Here is a 19,111-nt window from a genome sequence, read left to right on the forward strand (position 1 = left end):
AAAGAAATCACTGCACTCTGCTCATGTAAATGTATTATTATGTAGCTGGGAAAAGTCATTCCAGTGAGCTTGAATATAAATTGATTTGCGGTAATGTTTACATAAGTCGCATGTCCATTGCAGTCATGAGCCACATACATTAAGAAAAGTTCAATTTGAGTTATGAATTCTGTAGGCATACATGCAAAAGAGGAGGATAAAACACATGCATCCAAACTCTCACAAACAAACACAAGTGCTCAAGAGGTGCACTATGAATATATGAATACTTAAGAATGACAAACTAGAGTCACGACCACACAACACACCAGACGGAGTTGTTCTTAAACTGGGGTGAAATAGTCTATCACATGTCAGGCTTTGACTGCACTGGAAACATTAACTGTGACAAACAGGGGACTCCAGTCCCCGCTGAGCTGATAATGGTAGCACTGAGATGTTAATAAAAGTAATCTGCGTGCGCCCTGCATTCACTCATCCCGCAGTCACAGATGGGCTTGCCTTTAATGCGCACCCAGATGACAAGAGCATCATTTAAGCCAAAATAACCGAAAAGCCAAAGCATGCAGTCGAGACTTGAAGCGCTCCAGCATGCTAACTACCCACAATCCACTTCATCCGTCCTCCCAGGACTGTAGAATAGTCTTTTGCACCATGTTTCACATATTATTTCCCCAAGCAACCTTGACTTTCAAAGAGAAACTTATTAAAAAAAAAAAGGAGACGCTGGACAGGAGAACATTTTGTACTTCTATCACTGATAGAAGAAATGTATCGACATGTGGACCTAGTCAAAAATGTCAGTGTTCAGACAGAAAAAAATAAAAATAAAAAAATAAATAAAACCTTGTTGTAAAACATTTTATAGTTGAATCTCAAGAAAACTATCAATAACATGTCTAGGCTTATATATAAGTAAATGAATCACACGAAATGAGTGATTCACATTAAACTTGTCAAGAACATGTCCAGGCTTATTTATATACATACACACACACACACACACACACTAGGACAGTTCAGTACACACCCACAGACTCACACACACACACACAACCACGATAACACACACTTCAGTAGCAGAAAATAACTAGGGAATCAGACAATGATTCTGCATTAATTTTAGTTTAAGTATTGAAGGGATAGTCCACTTTTTTGGAAATAGGCTCATTTTACAACTCCTCCAGAGTTAAACAGTTTTACCGCTTTTGAATCCATTCAGCTGATTTTCTGATATTTAGAATATAGAATATAGAATATAATATCAGTAACCAGACAGTTTCTGGTCTCATTGACTTCCTAGTCAATGAGACCAGAAACTGTCTGGTTACTGATATTCCAACGCATTCTCATCCTTTAACGTCATATACAACGCTATATGCAAAAACGGCACTATACTACGCACATGGCACCCGTTATCATTAATATAACACGTGCTGTGAGGGCTAAGTTTAGGTGTGGGGTAGGGTGTGCGTGTCATATTCACGCTAAAGGATTTATAACGTCTTGGGTTCGCGTGTTATATTAACGATATAGGGTGCCATGTGCGTAGTATAGCGCCGTTTTTGCATATAGCGTTCTATATGACGTTAAAGGATGAGAACGGGCTGGATATTCTTCTAAATATCAGAAAATCGTCTGAATGCGGTGAAACTCAGCTGTTTAACTATGGGGGAGTTGTAAAATGAGCCTATTTCCAAAAAAAAAGTGGAGTATCCTTTAAGTAGATGCAGATTTTTTATTTTGTTCTATTTAAGCAGCGAAAACAGTTCCAAAAAAAAGATCACAGCAGAACCATAACGCATCTCACACAAACACTTAAAAGGATACTTCACCTCTGGAAAGATGAATGTGTATTTAAAATGGGTCATTTATGTAGATAAATGCCTTTCCACACTGAGAAAAGACAGAAAATGTATTTTTGGCTTATGTGAAAGAAAGACAACTACTCCCAGAATGCACTTGCTTCACTGCCCTAGGAGGCCACACTTACTGGTAACAGAGCGAAGTAGGTAAAGCAGCACTATGCAGTTTTTTTTTTACCTTAACTGAATAGCTTCGGAGTTATTGCAATGGATATATGACTATTTTCGGGTTGAATGTTGGGTGTCTCGCCAGGGGCGGTGCTAGAAAACTTTTAACGCAGGTGCTGAGGGGGTGCTAGGTGATTGACAGGGGGAGCTGCGCAATATATAGGCCTATATATATTAGTGTTGCACGGTGCACCGATAAGCCTACTTCAAAAGTATCGCGATACTCGGAAATTCAAAACCTAACGATACCTACATTTATTAGAATTGATACTTTTATGAATAACCGCATTCCAGATTTGTAAGAGACATATCGGTGCGTGCAACGCACGCTTCCAGTCCCTCCCTATGGTCTGTGTTTACTTTCTCCTCACGCACGCAGCAAAGAAGCGGCAGATTCATGAGACATGCGCGAGCACAAGTGATAACCGTGTCCGCCGGTCAGTAGAGGAGTGGCAATCCAAGTCGGGACTTTTCCCGGTGAGCCGCGAGTGTTTCGAGGCCGCGAGGGCCAGGCTGATACATTGCAAGTTCTTAGCAACACTATCCCGCGTCCTGTACGGCGATAGATTGAAGCGCGAGCCGCAAAACTTCCCCCAACTTTCATAGGTAGCATAAATAATTTGCAAGCTGCTAAAATAAAGCATACAAAATATCATCTAAATGATCTATAAGCTATATGATTATAATCAGAGCATGTGCATGTTTGTCAGTGATTTATATTAGGTTATTACAGCATTTAAAGAGCACAGACCTATACGCAAAGGAGGTGCATTTGAAACGCCTTGTAACTTTTGCCATTTCTGCATCTGAGGCAAACGCATTAACCGTACAGTTAAAATCCGATTCTGAAACGTTGTCAACCTCATCAGGCTGAGGTAAATTTATGTAGGCTACTCATTTTCACAAACTAAATTAGAATTACGAGTTTGCTTACTTGGCAGAAGGAAACGCTCCATCTTTCTAAATAATTCTAATATATTGCAATTTACGTGACCTTACGTCGGACGTCGCATATGTGTAATGAGTAAAATGTTTGTTTTAAATTATTTTATTATTTATTAATTAGAATATACGAAAACATTGATTGTTATTAGTAAACTGTTTTCTGTTGCAGCCAAAATATAATTGCTTCCAGATATTATTTTTGGGGTTGGGGTGCTATTGGGGTGCTTTGGTCTTTCTTGGGGGTGCTGAAGCACCTGCTAGCCCCTCCCTAGCGCCGCCTATGTGTCTCGCCCTCCCCTGTTGCCTGTGAGCAGAAAAAAAACACACTTGCAACTTTGAGCCGGCGGGCCGCCAGCCGCAGCATCAGGAAGTGTCGCGTGATATCAGGTCTCGCGATTTAATGATTTGCTTTATGGCAAGAAAGATCTGTTAAAATGAGCATCAAATAAATAATAAATAATCCGGCGCCGTATACATGTGGTGTTCGAGGCGCATACAATACAGACTGCCAACAGTTCAACAGGGCGCAGCTCTTAAAGGATTAGTTCACTTTTGAAAAAAACTTTTGCTTATAATTTACTCACCCCCATGTCATCCAAGATGTCCATGTCTTTCTTTCCTCAGTCGAAAAAAAAATGAAGGTTTTTGATGAAAACATTCCAGGATTTTTCTCCATATAATGGACTTACATGGGAACCAGACGGTCCACGGTCCAAACGACAGTTAATAACAGTTTCAGATGCAGCTTCAAATGTCTTTAAACGACACCAGACGATGAATAAGGGTCTTATCATGCGAAACGATCGGTTATTTTAAAACTTATTCCAAAAATGTAACTTTTCTAAGGATAAATGCTAGCCTTGCTCTATTCTGTGAGGCGCGTTTGCAACGTCACGTAATACGTAATTACGTTCAAAAGGTCACGGGCGACATAGCCGGAAGCACAGAATCAAAATCGTCTGACATCATTGTTTTACCTTTTAATTCCTTTTTTGTAAACGGTGTTTGAGTTAGTTTTCACGTTCAACCTATGCGTTCAACTTGTAAACACTCTGACTCTGTACTTCTGGCTACGTCGCCCGTGACCTTTTGAACATAATTATGTATTACGTGACGTTACAAACGCGCCTCACAGAATAGAGCAAGGCTAGCATTTGTCCTTAGAAAAGTAAAATTTTTTGAATAAGCTTTGAAATAACCAATCGTTTCGCATGATAAGACCCTTATTCATCGTCTGGTGTCGTTTAAAGACATTTGAAGCTGCATCTGAAACTGTTATGAACTTTCGTTTGGACCTCGGACCGTCTGGTTCCCATGTAAGTCCGTTATATGGAGAAAAATTCAAAAACCATCATTCAAAAACCATCATTTTTTTCATCAAAAACCTTAATTTCTTTTCGACTGAGGAAAGAAAGACATGGACATCTTGGATGACATGGGGGTGAGTAAATTATCAGCAAAAGTTTTTTTTCAAAAGTGAACTAATTCTTTAAAGGGGCCACACCTTATTTCCACTTGTTACAGCTTCCATCCTACTGAACATGTACCCATATACAGGGGGAGGGGATCAGGCCGTGAGTGCAGAGACATCTCTGCGTGAGTGCAATTTACTCCACAGCAACTCTAGTGGTCACAGTTTGACAAAAAACGAAATCCTGCATAGTGCTGCTTTAAACAACAAGTCTAGTCTACTAGTGAGTCCCGGGATTGCCCAGAATGCCCGGGATTCAGCTTTTGCATTCTACAGTCGCCATTCATTATGTTTACTGTGGTGAGCAGGACGAGTGAGGGCCGCGGGAGAACAGCGCAAGGCCCGAGGCGTGATTACCAATGAGCGACACCTGTGAGACGCACCGGTCTCGTATCTCTCATGGAGGAATGGGAATTTTCTTATCAATGTTAAAACGCACATCAACCGATCACTTGTTTAGTGTTCATGTTTAAACACGACATTCAGATTCACCAATCGCAATTAATTCAGTTAGATTGTAACAAAAGGTGTGCATTAAAAACAATGAATGGTGACTGCAAAGCAAAAGCCGAATCCCGGACATGTCCGGGAAAAAGAGGATGGTCGCCCCTACTACTCAGCTTTCTCCACATAACAAGAGCCTGTTAGCTAAGCTTCCAAAAAAAGATGGCTGACACTATGACCCCGTTTACACCTGGTATTAAAATGCGATCTGTATCCAGATAAGTTATCCGGATAATAAGTACTGATTCCATTTACACCTGGCCACATAAATGTGTTTTTGCAAAACGGATATAAATCCGATCTTCACCTCCTGCGTTATATGCAGATTTATTGGATTGCACGCCACCAAAAGCAACAGATCTGAGCGGCATTTTATTGATCATCAGCTAATTTCCAAATCAGAGACATCAATAAGAGAGAGTGGCAACAGGCCTGGTAAGATAATTTCGTTTCTTTACTTGAAGATGTGTTAACTGCGTCTGTGACTTACTTTCACTTTTATTTGCGATGTTTGCACGTTGAATAGACGCTCAGCTGCTCATCTGCGGTGATGCGTGTCGCGTGTCGCATCTGACTAGGCTATAACATGACATATAGCCTATATAACACGCTCTCACTCGTTTATTTTTTAGCATTTTTGGGAGGAGTAAAATATACATATGTGGTTTCAACAACCAGATTGCGTTTACACCTAGTAAAGATCCGGACACAATGCGAGCCAGACTACCTCCAGATGTGGTCAGCCAGATCCGATCGCGATCCGATCACAACGCGTTTACACCTTGCATTAACATGCGTTTTTTATTATCCGGATAACTTATCTGGATACAGATCGCATTTTAATACCAGGTGTAAACGGGGTCTATCATTCTGTGAGTGAGATCCCACCCTCTATGGGCGGGTGGAGAACATGCGGGACAGACCCTACTACTGAAGGTTGTATTTAGCCTCTGGCCAAAAAAATCCTTTGATGACGCAAAATGATGATTTTTGTGTCAGAGGATTTTTTCCAGACAAAAAGGCAAAATCTCTCATGTCAGGGGGATATGAGGGTGGAAAGCATGGTAATTCGAAAATACTACAGGCTTTTTACTAATTCAAATCCTAATACTAAATCCTCAAGTATCCCTTTAACCGTGTCTTTATTACTGAATGATTCAGCATTTTGAATGAATCGGATGAGTCAAAGATTCAATGACTCAATCATAAACAACTGCCTCATTCCTGAACGAATCAATCATTTGAGAAAATCGTTTGAATAAATGACTCAATGACTGAAGATGGTCACCTGCCGCCACCTACTGGTGGTTTAGTTTTGTGTTTAAAAGTGTCATTCTTTCCAAGATGTCTTATTTGTATATTCCAAAAATATTCAATACAACCTCATAACACTATTTAATGCAGTTTAAAATTTTCTGTGTAGATTATTTAATTTGGTAAAAGCACTATATTGTCTTATTATTCTAATTTAATTTGTTGATTAAATTTAAGAACTTAAATTAAAAGATAAAGCAAATATTTAAAATGATTATATATATATATATATATATATATATATATATACACTGTATCTAACCTCAAACATTTGAACAGTAGTGTATAAAATGTTCTGTGTTGTTTTTTTGTTTTTGTTTTTAAATATAATATGGACAAATAAAATGCAACAATATGAATCTATTGAAAATCACCATTGAAAATAAAGGTAATCAGTGTCACATTGCAGTAATGAGTGAAAAAAAATGAGAAGTACTGTATTAAAAGCCCTTGCAAACTGAGTCTGACATTTCTGAATGCATTTTTCAAATTCGTGGTTCGGTGGTTCAGAATTGTCAAAACACCATTCAAACGGCTTGATACGCAGAAAATGGGAAAAAAAAAAAAAACACAGAAAATTGAACCCGATACGATTTTTTTAATGGCGGACGAAAGTTTTGGAGGCAGTGTGCAAGCATGATTGGCATAACGTGAAGTCCTATTTATTTTCAATGTGCGAACTTTCAGACGCGAATTTCGGGCTTTGTGTGCAAGGGCCTTTACAGTAAAGAAAACCCAATGAGAATTACATCCAGACACATTATGGCAGAGGTTGTCTTACAATCCTATCAAAACTCAACTTTTGCAAAATAATTAATTATTGTCCTTAGATTTTGGGGTAAAACCTGTTGGGCTATATCTGTTAAATGGACCGAAAAATTTCCATCACAATAAAACATCAGACAATATCCATGTTATTATGAATATGTTACACATGAAGAGATTTGGTCATATGATTTGTCAGAACTGGTTAAATTTTGACAACCATCCAACTTTAAGCATTTCTCAATATCTAGACAAAGCCTGCGAGTGTGAGCTCGCTCGTGTCGTGACAAAGCTTCAACATCCTCTTTTGCCACCAACAAGAGCCAACGTGTGACACAAGGTCTCGATGGTTCACGCGAGTTATTTTTAATGCTCTATTCGGCAGTCCCTTTGCTGATCGCCCTTGAGCAAAAGCTGCCAATGTGGCAAAACTACTTGTGATGACAAAGGACAAAAACTCCCCTGAGAGTTCCCTCTGAGGTTTCTGAGACAGGTCGGTGGGAAGGAAAAAACCATGACGCAACATCGTGTGCGGAAACCTCTGGAACTACCCATGGCGACAGATGCAAACAAACACACATCCACCATTAATGTTGTTCATTACGATTAGCCTAATTTCTACAGCATTCGCTCAGTCAAAATCAACCAGGCCCAGAACCGCAAGCACAGTCAGCAAGAAAGCCTCACGTCACACCGGCTAAATATATCACAGTCAAATTTTTCCCGTACTACTGCAAATTACTCTCTCCCCAGAAACAAGCTCATAACATTCAATAGGAGAAAAAAATCAATTCATACGCCATGCTCAGAGCTTCTGCGCTCTGAATTCAGCACAGAAATAAACCCACGTGCTTCGACATGAGCAAAAGCTCCCAGCCGAACGGATGCTGATTCATCAATAGATTGCCAACGTAAAAGGTCATCCCATTTCCCAAAATGACGTTTCCTGCTCACAAATGGGCCTAAGAGGAACCTGCAAGAACCAGTTCAGCAAGACTATAAGGGATTCTAATAGGCACACAGACGAAGAAAGGGCACTGTACTCACCAGAGTTGCAGAAAGTTGTGGATCTCAGGACATAAATGGGGAGATTGGACAGATGAAGAGGGGAAGAGAGCGCAGCTGTGTCGCTGTGCGGATCAGTTCATCAGCCTTTAGACTTCTTTCCAGGTTGATAAGCGGCCCATTCTGCAGGCAGGAAGGCAAATCAAAACAACACACTGTCAGTTTAAGCCACGTTTGTCAGTCATGCGAGGCCGCCATACGTTGCACCTTCTCCACATCAGGGTCTCAGTGTAACGAAAGGGGGTTTGCCTCAAGAGCACGGGTGAAATCGCACTAGCCATATGTGCGCTGATTAACTTATCTCACGGTTAACTAAATCCTTAAATGGGAACATTGTGTTAAAAAGTTAAGGCCAAAAGCATCAGCTTCTAACATTTCTGTGGATGCACCACTTTTGTGGGATTTAACCAATGATTTGCCATGTTATGAGATTTATAAATGCATGAAACGGTATCACTGACCAGAAAGGGATCCCAGAAGTCTCTTGGGTTTTCTCTTCCAGGTCATGTGACCAAGTGCCGTCACACTTCCAGACGACTTGAGAGAGTTCCGTCTGTCCAGTGTACCTCACCTTTTAAAAAGAAGCAAAACATTCAGAAAAATCTAATTGATTCACAGATTTAACTAGTTTTATGACTTCGATGCATTACCTGAGCAAGTCCTTACTGTTTCTCTGTAAAGGAGGTTTATTAAATATTTGAAATTAAAGGTTTTCTTCTGCTCTTCCAAACCAAGATTCTGTAAAAAAGATGGGAGAGGGAAATATTCAAAGTTAGAATCCAATTCCATTCGATACTTTTGCAATGTAGGACAATTAAATAGAACTTTTAAAAGATAGAGACCAATCATATTGGTTAGTTTCATTAAAACCTCACAATTAAGTGAACACTACATTGGTTTGAGCAGATGTTGTTATTTCTGTCATGTCCTTGGGTGCTTGGGAGAAAAAAAAACCTGGCAATTCATTAAGAAATATTTCAGGTGTATTTCAGCTTTCATTTTCTAATAGAAATGTTTTCAAGCCAAACATGCAGAAATTGTCATCATACTATCTATATTATTTAAATTATATTACTGTTATTGTTCTATATGTAAATATTAACGTCTTCAGTCTTACAGTTAACAGAATATTTCTATTTGGGCATAAGTTTGTAATGGAATTTTATAGAAATAACACCATAAATAACACAAATTACAAAATGTAATGCATAACAGGAATGATCTGTATAGTTTCAGATTCTCATCCCATGTCTAACACACAAAACTGCATAACAAATTAGCTTGTACAAATAGTTATTTTTTTGATGCATATCACTGTAATTGTAACCATCTCTTACGTCTGTGAGCGCACTGCCAAATCCAGCCTTCAACTCCAAGCAGAGAGTAATTCCTTCAAAAAACAAGGAGACATTTATCAGTAATTGAACATAAATGAAAGTCTATCTGTGTGTGTGAAAAGTGCTCCCTCTAGTGGTCATGTTTGGCATTGTTTAACAAGATGGTGATGAATTTGGTTTCTGGCTCTAAGTGACATAGAAGTGATTATCAAATATATGACATGGATTATAAAATGATTAGTTCAGATTGCATTTTGATTGGATGAGCCACCTTCAAATCTGCCACAAACACACCTATAAACACACATTTTATATTCATTAAGGAAGTCACTACTTTAATCATTGAGTCTTATTACCACAGGATCAAGCAAAAAATATATCTAGTGAATATATATTTAGCCTAACTTTTTAGGGTTTAGGGTTTCTCCTAAACATTATATCAAACCCTAAAGCGCTTGACATGTCTCAGACTCCTAAAACACAATTTACAGTACTTAGGGAAGACTGACATCTACTGGCAAAAGAAACTACGGACACCTAGTGTCAATCATTTTCCAGTTTGATGACCACTCTGGATAAAGAAAAAAAAGGGTCATGCAGACTTCTCCACATGTAAAATATTGGCAGAAGAAACACCTGTTAAATATTTACCCCGTCTACACTCCAAAAAACAATTTGGCCAATTTATTTATAGGCTTCAAGCGGATCCAGATAAAACACTTCGGCCCTCAGCCTGAGCGATATTGTGCAAACCAGAAGTTAATCAGTTCCTCTAAAGGCGCTTACAATCTGATCTCCTGTTTGACATGGAGCCACTTCAGAGAGTCCCAGAGATGAAACTCTATAATGATGTAGACTGAAATTCAGCACAAGGGCTCGACACACAAATCACAATTATTAATGTTTAATGATCTCTAAAAGCTCCTATTCCTTTTCCGCTTTCTCAGGGTCCCACGTCCCGGCGTTTACAGATTATCACCCGACCCCTACTCAAGGACTGTCCCAAAGCGATGGCGAACGAACACACCAGTGAGATTAAAGATCTCCGTTGTGATGGCGATTACAGTGCTCAAAAGATCCATAAAACACACAAGTTATCTCCTTTCGACACACGGCCCGGAGAGACAATCATACTCGCGCCAGTCACATGAACCACACCATGATGCAAGGGCATATTTAACATAGCCGTCAGACTCCTTTGTTACATATTACACACTCAACGGGTGAAGCAGGAATTATATCAAAAGACAAACACATATGGCATACGCATGTTTACATTTTGCTTTTCCCACTGGCGATATTTCAGACGAACAGCCTTTATAATATATTTACAATTTTTCCAATACTGTAGCAGTCACTCAAATCTTTTTTTTTTCTATCATAAATTAAATATTAATAAGATCTAAACTATTTATATTGTGAGCATTAATAATGAATTGCAGCCCTTTCAACATTGTGCTTCAAAACGTAATATCGAGCCTGAGAGAGGAAAGCAGATATTTTCCCCTTTTCATTTAGCCGAGGGGGTGGGGGGTCCATGCTTTGCTAAATATTGTAAACGCACCTAATGCATTAATCAAATAAGTAATTCTCGGTGGGCAATAAAGCCAGAGCAGCACAAAACAGTGCTATTGAAATGTGTTTAAGCGTTTCATTACTTTCATTTACTAATAAATAAATGAATCAACTTGGAGACACTTCACTGGCTGTAACGTTTTTGAATCAAATGACATTTTGATGGAGAGGTTAAAAGGGGAAAGATCTCCACAGGGCTTTTGGAGAAAGTGCAGACTCTTAACTCAGTCATGGAAAAAGTCAGCTCACTTCTGCCGGTGTGCAATTTCATTAACGCTTACATGCAGGCAGGCATTGATTTGCAAAGGAATCTCTCTGAAATGCAGGTCTAATCAATCAAACGTCTCCATTAATTTCAGCCGGGGCTGTCGCTTGAATTCACAGGGCCTCGGATGAAATTTTTATGGGAGGGCCTAAGGAAGTTTATAATACCTGGAGAAAGCTATCCGTTAGCTTTCCCATTCATCTCAATGACAGATGTTTGGCTGGCCAGGACCCCCAGAAAGTGTGCAACGAATAGCCGTCAATGGAAATTTGTATATACAGCATCTACCAAATTGAATTATGTGTGATTGTATGGTTAGTTCAGTATTATGCATTGTTTTTCCTCACCAACCACTAGACTATATAGTATAGAAGAAGTTTTCAAGTGATTATTTTATTATCCTCATATGGGATCCTCATATCGTGATCTTACTGCCTTAAAAATGTTGAATATACATTTCAAAGCAAAAGAGCATTTAAACAGTAATTGAATTTGAATCAATGAAATAATTTGAGACATTTTCCAGCTTCTTTTTGCTCAGACATGGTGCAGAGGCTGATTTTAGATCAGTGGACACTGAGAGTGTAAACAGAGATTGTTTAAAGTTGAAGAAGTAGTGTATTTAAAGTGCTTTGGTTAATATCAACCCGATCTCACGACCAAGTCGTACGAATTCGACGAATGATTAAAAAGTGGCTAATTCGTAACAATTCATACGACCTCACTCGTACGAATTAATACGATTTTGCTAAATCGTACATATTTTACGAATTGGCCAATTCGTATGAATTCGTACGAATGACCTACCCCTTACCCCGCCCCTAAACTTAACCATCACGTGGGTTTAGACAAATCGTACGAATTAGTACGAGTGAGGTCGTACGAATTAGTACGAATTAGACACTTTTTAATCATGCGTCGAATTCGTACGAATTGGTCGTGAGATAGTGTTGGTTAATATTGTTTCTGTATATCCATATCATCCATCCATCATCTACTTAGTCCACTGTCATACTTTCTCCACCCTGTTAAGCAGTTTTTTACAATAATTTCATAAAAACAGCAAAAAATAAAAAATAAATACAAATACTTTAGTGACAATGAACATTTATGAACAAGTTATTATTTTTAAAATGAGGCGTTTGTATCTGAAAATGTAAAATAATGTGTTTGTGAGAGAGAGAGTATGTTCAATTCATAATATATATATATATATATATATATACTGTATATAGCATTCTTTTAGTACTATAAATAGGCTATATTAAAAGGACACGAGTTGACACTAGTTGTGTAAGGAAATGTACACAACGTGCATAATTTAGAATCTAGACATTAGAAAGTTTTAAGTATTTTAAACTGTTTTGTCCTTATGGTGGATCTTCCATTTAATTTATTTTGTTTAATAAACGTTTAATAAAAACCTGAGCTTGACTAATAGCATTTTAAATGTTTAACATTGACCTATCATGGTTACACGCAAATTTATTTTTAAGTTAGTTTCTTTTAAATTTCTTTTAACTTTGATTTTCAAAATTATGTAATGTCCAAAAGCCAAAAGAAAAAAAAAAAAAAAAATATATATATATATATATATATATATATATATATATATATATATATATATATATACATACACACACACACACAAAGCACATTTTATATACATATTTTTTTATAAAATATTGTAATAAACAAATAAAATTAAATTATTAAATGTATATTAGTCATATTTCCCTGCTACCCAATCAAAAAAAGATCTATAACCCATTTTTGGATCTTGACCCATCAGGAGATGAAAAAAAATAAAATAAAAAAATGTTGGGGTCAAATCTGGACAAACCCAAACATTGGGTTTAAAAATGTAATTCAAACATTTAAACCAATGGTTGGTATATTTGACCCAAACATGGATGGAAACAACCCAGCATTTTTTAAAGTGGGGCTTTAGTGGACCCCTCTCCTCAGGGTCCTGGACAAGGTTGTCCCTCCAGATAACATACCTAATTTAAACTAAAATCAAAAAGAAGAGAACGTAAAGTTACACAGAGGAAAATAAGAATAATGAACAGTAAATAATATATTTAAATCACAGTATTTGGTGGACACAAAGCATCTTTTGAATTGAACAATTACATTTCTGTGATACCAGGACTATACATTGATGCATCCTGCCAGACATATTAAAATTGTTGCTAAATGTATGCCACAATGCAAAAAAGAAAACACTGATGAAAGTGCGTTTTTGCGGGCACAATGAAAATAATGCCGTCGTGACGGTGTGAAAGAGTTTGGTGGTTTGCTTTCTCATGGCAAGATGCTTTGAAAGTCAGTCTGAAAAGTTGAGCAAGGTTTAAAAGCGAGCTGCAGTTTCAGCAGCCCAAGCAAAGCGAATGGAGTCGACCAAGTGCAGAGGGATTACACAGGAACAAAACAAGTCAAGAAGCAGTAAGCATAATGTTAGGAGAACTGCTTATGTGCAGAAACAGTCTGACAGGGCTGTGAGAGGCTGTCACTTACACACAAACACCCAGCAAAGGAGCTTAGAGGAACATTTAAAAGCATTTCATCTACACCAGCTTGTTTGACTTTGCCACCTCTTTTCATTCTCTGCAATAAAAACCTGTTGAAAATGCAGACATCAATGCATAATCATGCCTTGAGTAACAAATCTAGAATACAATATCACTACTGTTAACACAAAAGACTTTCTAGGTGTTAAAACTGTACGATTTAGGATGTATAGAGATTCTTTGTAAATGACAAATAAAGATGGGAGCTGAAACACTGATAATATTTTGAAAAAGGTTGATTTAATAATAATATTTTTATTACAATATATATTTACATTAAAATATCCGGTTATGCATACATTTTTACTTTAAGCCTCAAAAAATATTTTGATATCAATATCAAATCAAGTCAAATTTATTTGTATAGCACTTTTCATAATAAAAGTAGCTTTATAGAAAATTATGATGTTAACGTTTACAATATCTTAGTATCTTTATGCCTTATAATTGCTTTTAGTAGATGAAAGCAGGGCAATAATATAATTACATTTTGCAACTTGACCCATTTAAATCTATGTACATGTCAGACATTTACTACTGAATTACAAGCAAAATTCTGAGTTTTATGATATAATGTTGGCTATGTCATATAGAGAAACTTCATTACTTATTAAAAAAAAATTATAGATAATATAAATTATTAAATATTTGACAAACATGGTGGCACATTACAGCATATTAATCTTTTAGCCATCAGTTTGTCCAGCACAACAAATAGAAATATTAAATTAATTATGAAATTGTCTCAAATTACCAAATCGCAACAGGAAACAAAACGAAGGTGTCAATGTTTTTGAGACTGCCTCGAATAAACACATAAGTGTAACAACTTAAACTAGAATTGAGCAAAGTGTGTGAAAAAATAAGTGATTTAAATGCTTCAAGGACACTTAATACACCTAATACAAACTCATCAGAAAATAATATAGGGACGAAGCTTCATTAACTCTAAAATCTAACTATACTATAACGGAAGACGGGAGTAATGGCTTTTACCATCACAGGAATAAATTACACTTTAAAATATATAAAATAATTGTAATAATACTTTACAATATTACAGTTTTTACTGCATTTTTGATCAAACAAATAGTCTTGGTGAGAAGAAACTTCATTAAAAAATATCCAAACTTTTAAACAGTAGTGTAAATACTAAAATACATAAATCAATGGACATTTCACTGTGCAAAGTAAAATAATATATATATATATATATATATATATATTTATTTATTTATTTTTTTTTAATACAAAAATGGTCAAAACCATCTTGCTACTCCACGACGCCTTTGTCTTGCCCCTGTTGATGTGGTCTGCTGCTCTACATGCAAGTAAGATAAAAGGCTTGAATGCCAAAATTCAATAGCTGCATCAGCCTATACGGACACTCGCGTATTACCCAGACGAGTCATTATACTCTATATGCCCTTGGCATTAATTGAGAGCTAATGGCATTTCATAGATATCCTTTATTTGACCCCTTTTGTGCTGAGCGGCTTTTGTATATTGCAGAATCCAGTCCCCCAGAAGCCCCTATTCCACCTGGGTATCTATGCCTGAGGGAGACAGTTGTCCCATAATACCCTTCACAGTGTGTGTGTTCTTAACATACGGGTGGGATTCTTCTGAAGACGCTCGCACAATCTGTGAAAGGGCAGAGCTAAGTACTCAGGCCCAGAGCCATGCAGAAGAACGCTATAAAATAGTGCTGTGAAAGGAAGTGGCTGCCCACACCACAAAACATTACTTACTGTAGTGGTCATAATTAGTTATTGATCATCGACAGCTAAATTGAAAAATTCAAATACTTATGTGCATCTAAATCAATCTAAACTGCGTTTGACTACAGCTGCACGATTAATCGTTAAAAGATCGTAATCTCATTTCAAACACCCACGGGATCTTATTCCTAAAGGACTATGATTCAGCTGTGTCTATTAAACGTTTGACAAGAACGTTCACAGCGAACGCTGACCCAGAGAGAGCAGTTGTCATGTAAAGAATATATAAAACTTCTGTGGTCTTTTTAACCACAGTATAATTATTTCTGTTACAATAATTCAAATGATCACAGAAGTACTGGGATAAACTTTGTCATTTTATAAACACTGCAATTACTCAGTCCTTCAATTCTTAAACGAATAGTTCCAAAACTTTAAATTAATTTACTCAACATCACGTCGTTCAAACCCTCTTGTTTTCTTTTTCCTTTCAAAGACAAAAGCAGATGTTAGGTGGGATGCTGTTTATACACTGTGGTTGTTTTCCATACAATGAAAGTGAATGGGGTTTTGTCAAACTCTAAAATACACAAAAAACACCATAAGAACACTATAATTATTCTTTATTGTATGAATCACACGCAATATTGCAAGCCTCCTGAAGCCATAGATTTATGTGTGTAAGAGACCAAAGTTGAAGTCGCAATTTACATATGTGATATAACTCTCAAATCTAATTTGTATGATTTAAAATAGCACATATACTTAAATAAATATGTATGTGACATGCTTGTCTGATTGTCCAAATTTAGTTATATATATATATATATATATATAGTTATCTATGAAGAGTTTGGTTCCAAAACGCGATAAACGCCATTTTTAAAAAAATGAGTTACTGCAAAAATCGGACTTTTCAATACCGACCAGATACAAAACAATGTTTAATTTTACGTAAAATGGGATATCCGCCGTGTTATTATGTAATGTTTTCTCCCTTTCTTTCCAAACCGCGACAAACGCCAGTCTCCCTTTTCTGCAAAATGCCACATATCCGCTAAACCAATCGCAACGCACCATTCCACGCAATGTAAACAGTAACGGCAGCGCTTTAACTAACCCGGCTTCCTAGGTTTTCTCTATTTTGTCCTTTCGATCAACAAACAAACAAAAAAATGAATAATTTTGACAGCATTGGTGAACATGCGGAGGGTAAGGCATCCTGCATGGGTAAACGTGACATCGAAATTGAATCATTTACGTGAGGAAGAAGATGGACTCGAGAGGAGGAAATGCCGGCTGTTGCTTGTTCTCACACGACAGCATCAAACTTCTGTCACGCTGACACACTGACCCCCAGAGGATCTTTTGGAAAACTTTCAGTTGTTTTATTCAAAGTCAATGAAAACCGAGCAGGACCAAGCCAGTTTACAGCTGATCGCCGTCAAAAAAGTTCAGCGGCGACATCCCAAGGTTGACAACAGCGATATGCATAACGTTAGATCATGCTTAATAAATCATAATTCATGATGATGTGCTCGTCTTAGTTAATGTTTTAATTAAGGTTTTGTTCATCCATGAAGTCATGAATGAAAAACATTGAACTGTTAAAAAAAAAAAAACGTTGATAGTTCCTGATGATATTAATATGAATTAATGCATAATTCATTTATTCATGAATTCATGATAATTCATGACATGAAACCTTAAAGTGTTACCGAATATTGTTATATTAAAGCAATGGATTTATAGTATGCACAAGAAATTCAATGTGTATAAAATTTTATTTTGATTAATTGCATTTTGAAAAAAAAATACATTATTGGATTTATTGCATTTTGGGGGAAAAACGATCTGTTTTTATAATAAATCTTTGGAAATCAAAACCTGGATTTCATTTTTTATTGTTATTATAAACTACAAATGCTATGTGAAAATTTGAAACCGAAAATAGTGGTTTTCATCTTCCCATTTTCTTGCTAAAGAAAACACAGTTTTACTCAAATTCATCAAAATGGATTTATAGCGTTTTGGAACCAAACTCTTCATATATAGTTATATATATATATATACACACACACACACCTAAAGGATTATTAGGAACACCTGTTCAATTTCTCATTATCTAATTTCTCAATTATCTGATCAACCAATCACATGGCAGTTGCTTCAATGCATTTAGGGGTGTGGTCCTGGTCAAGACAATCTCCTGAACTCCAAACTGAATGTTAGAATGGGAAATAAAGGTGATTTAAGCAATTTTGAGCATGGCATGGTTGTTGGCATGGTTAGGGCAACGAATTCCGAAATTCGAATATAATTTGAATATTTAAAAAAATCAATACTATTCGAATGCTGAAGTTACTATTTGAATATTGCTTTTATATATATTTAAAAAAAATATATGCAATATCGTCTTTCTCGCGGCTTACACGCATGTGAAAATGAAATGCTTTTGTTTCGTCTAATGAACAATAAAGTTTTTGAATCAATTGTGCACATTATCCAAGCTGTCATCAGGTTTTCCCCTATGGGTTTCCCATACAGACATCCTAAGCCTCCCGTTTCAGGAGACTCCCGCATGTTGATAGCGTCTCCCTGATGGCAGCAAATTAGTTAAAATCTCCTGGAATCTAGAGCGAGATAGAACATACTGCGCGCATAACATACATTGCGAGAGACCTTGCGAGTGCCGTTCGAAAGCTAGCTAGTCCCGCGCACACTCTCTCCCTTTGCAGACTGATCTCATGAAATGGCTCAAAAATACGTATAGATAACACGCCACTTGAATCGAAAGTGGCGTGTATGTTGACGCAAAATGATGTCATGTTGCCCTTTGGAACACCGCTACACAAATCAGTCCAACACAGCGCTGTAAATGTCTGAGAACCAGCTTTAAAAAAAAGTTATTAGCCAGCATACTGGTGGATTTTCGAGGTTACCACGTTGTATAGCTGGTTTATGGATGGTTTATGGACGCGATCTAAATGTTTATTAGTAATGTTAGATGTCCCTCTAGTGGACGGAACATGTAACAACAACCACAGGCTATAGTGGCATTAGCGATCCATAAGAATGTGCAATGTCGTAAATATTAATAATAGGATGAATTTGAGCATATAATATGCGAATATTATTCGAATATTACATAAAATATGCAATGGAATTTGAATAGTATTATAGAGGAAGATTGACAGCCCTAGTTGTTGGTGTCAGACGGGCCGGTCTGAGTATTTCAAAATCTGCCCAGTTACTGGGATTTTCACGCACAACCATTTCTAGGGTTTACAAAGAATGGTGTGAAAAAAAAACATCGAGTATGCGGCAGTCCTGTGGGCGAAAATGCCTTGTTGATGCTAGAGGTCAGAGGAGAATGGGCCGACGGATTCAAGCTGATAGAAGAGCAACTTTGACTAAAATAACCACTCGTTACAACCGAGGTATGCAGCAAAGCAAACACGGCACAACCTTGAGGCGGATGGACAACAACAGCAGAAGACCCCACCAGGTACCACTCATCTCCACTACAAATTGGAAAAAGAG

General features: G+C 37.1%; 1 protein-coding gene across 9 annotated transcripts in view; it reads right to left on the reverse strand.

The window, feature by feature from the left end:
- Positions 1-19,111, reverse strand: part of pcbp3 (poly(rC) binding protein 3) — an 88,577-nt gene that overhangs the window by 49,379 nt on the left and 20,087 nt on the right. For all 9 annotated transcript variants that reach the window (XM_039669269.2, XM_039669267.2, XM_039669273.2 and 6 more), the window contains exons 2-5: positions 9,435-9,487; positions 8,748-8,835; positions 8,559-8,668; positions 8,080-8,220 (exon numbers count right to left, since the gene is read on the reverse strand). The gene's annotated coding sequence lies outside the window, so the exon portion shown is untranslated. The remainder of the gene's footprint in view (positions 1-8,079; positions 8,221-8,558; positions 8,669-8,747; positions 8,836-9,434; positions 9,488-19,111) is intronic.

The sequence above is a fragment of the Pimephales promelas genome, chromosome 7, assembly GCF_988280905.1.
Source record: "Pimephales promelas chromosome 7, fPimPro1.hap1.1, whole genome shotgun sequence".
Taxonomy (NCBI): Eukaryota; Metazoa; Chordata; class Actinopteri; order Cypriniformes; family Leuciscidae; genus Pimephales; species Pimephales promelas.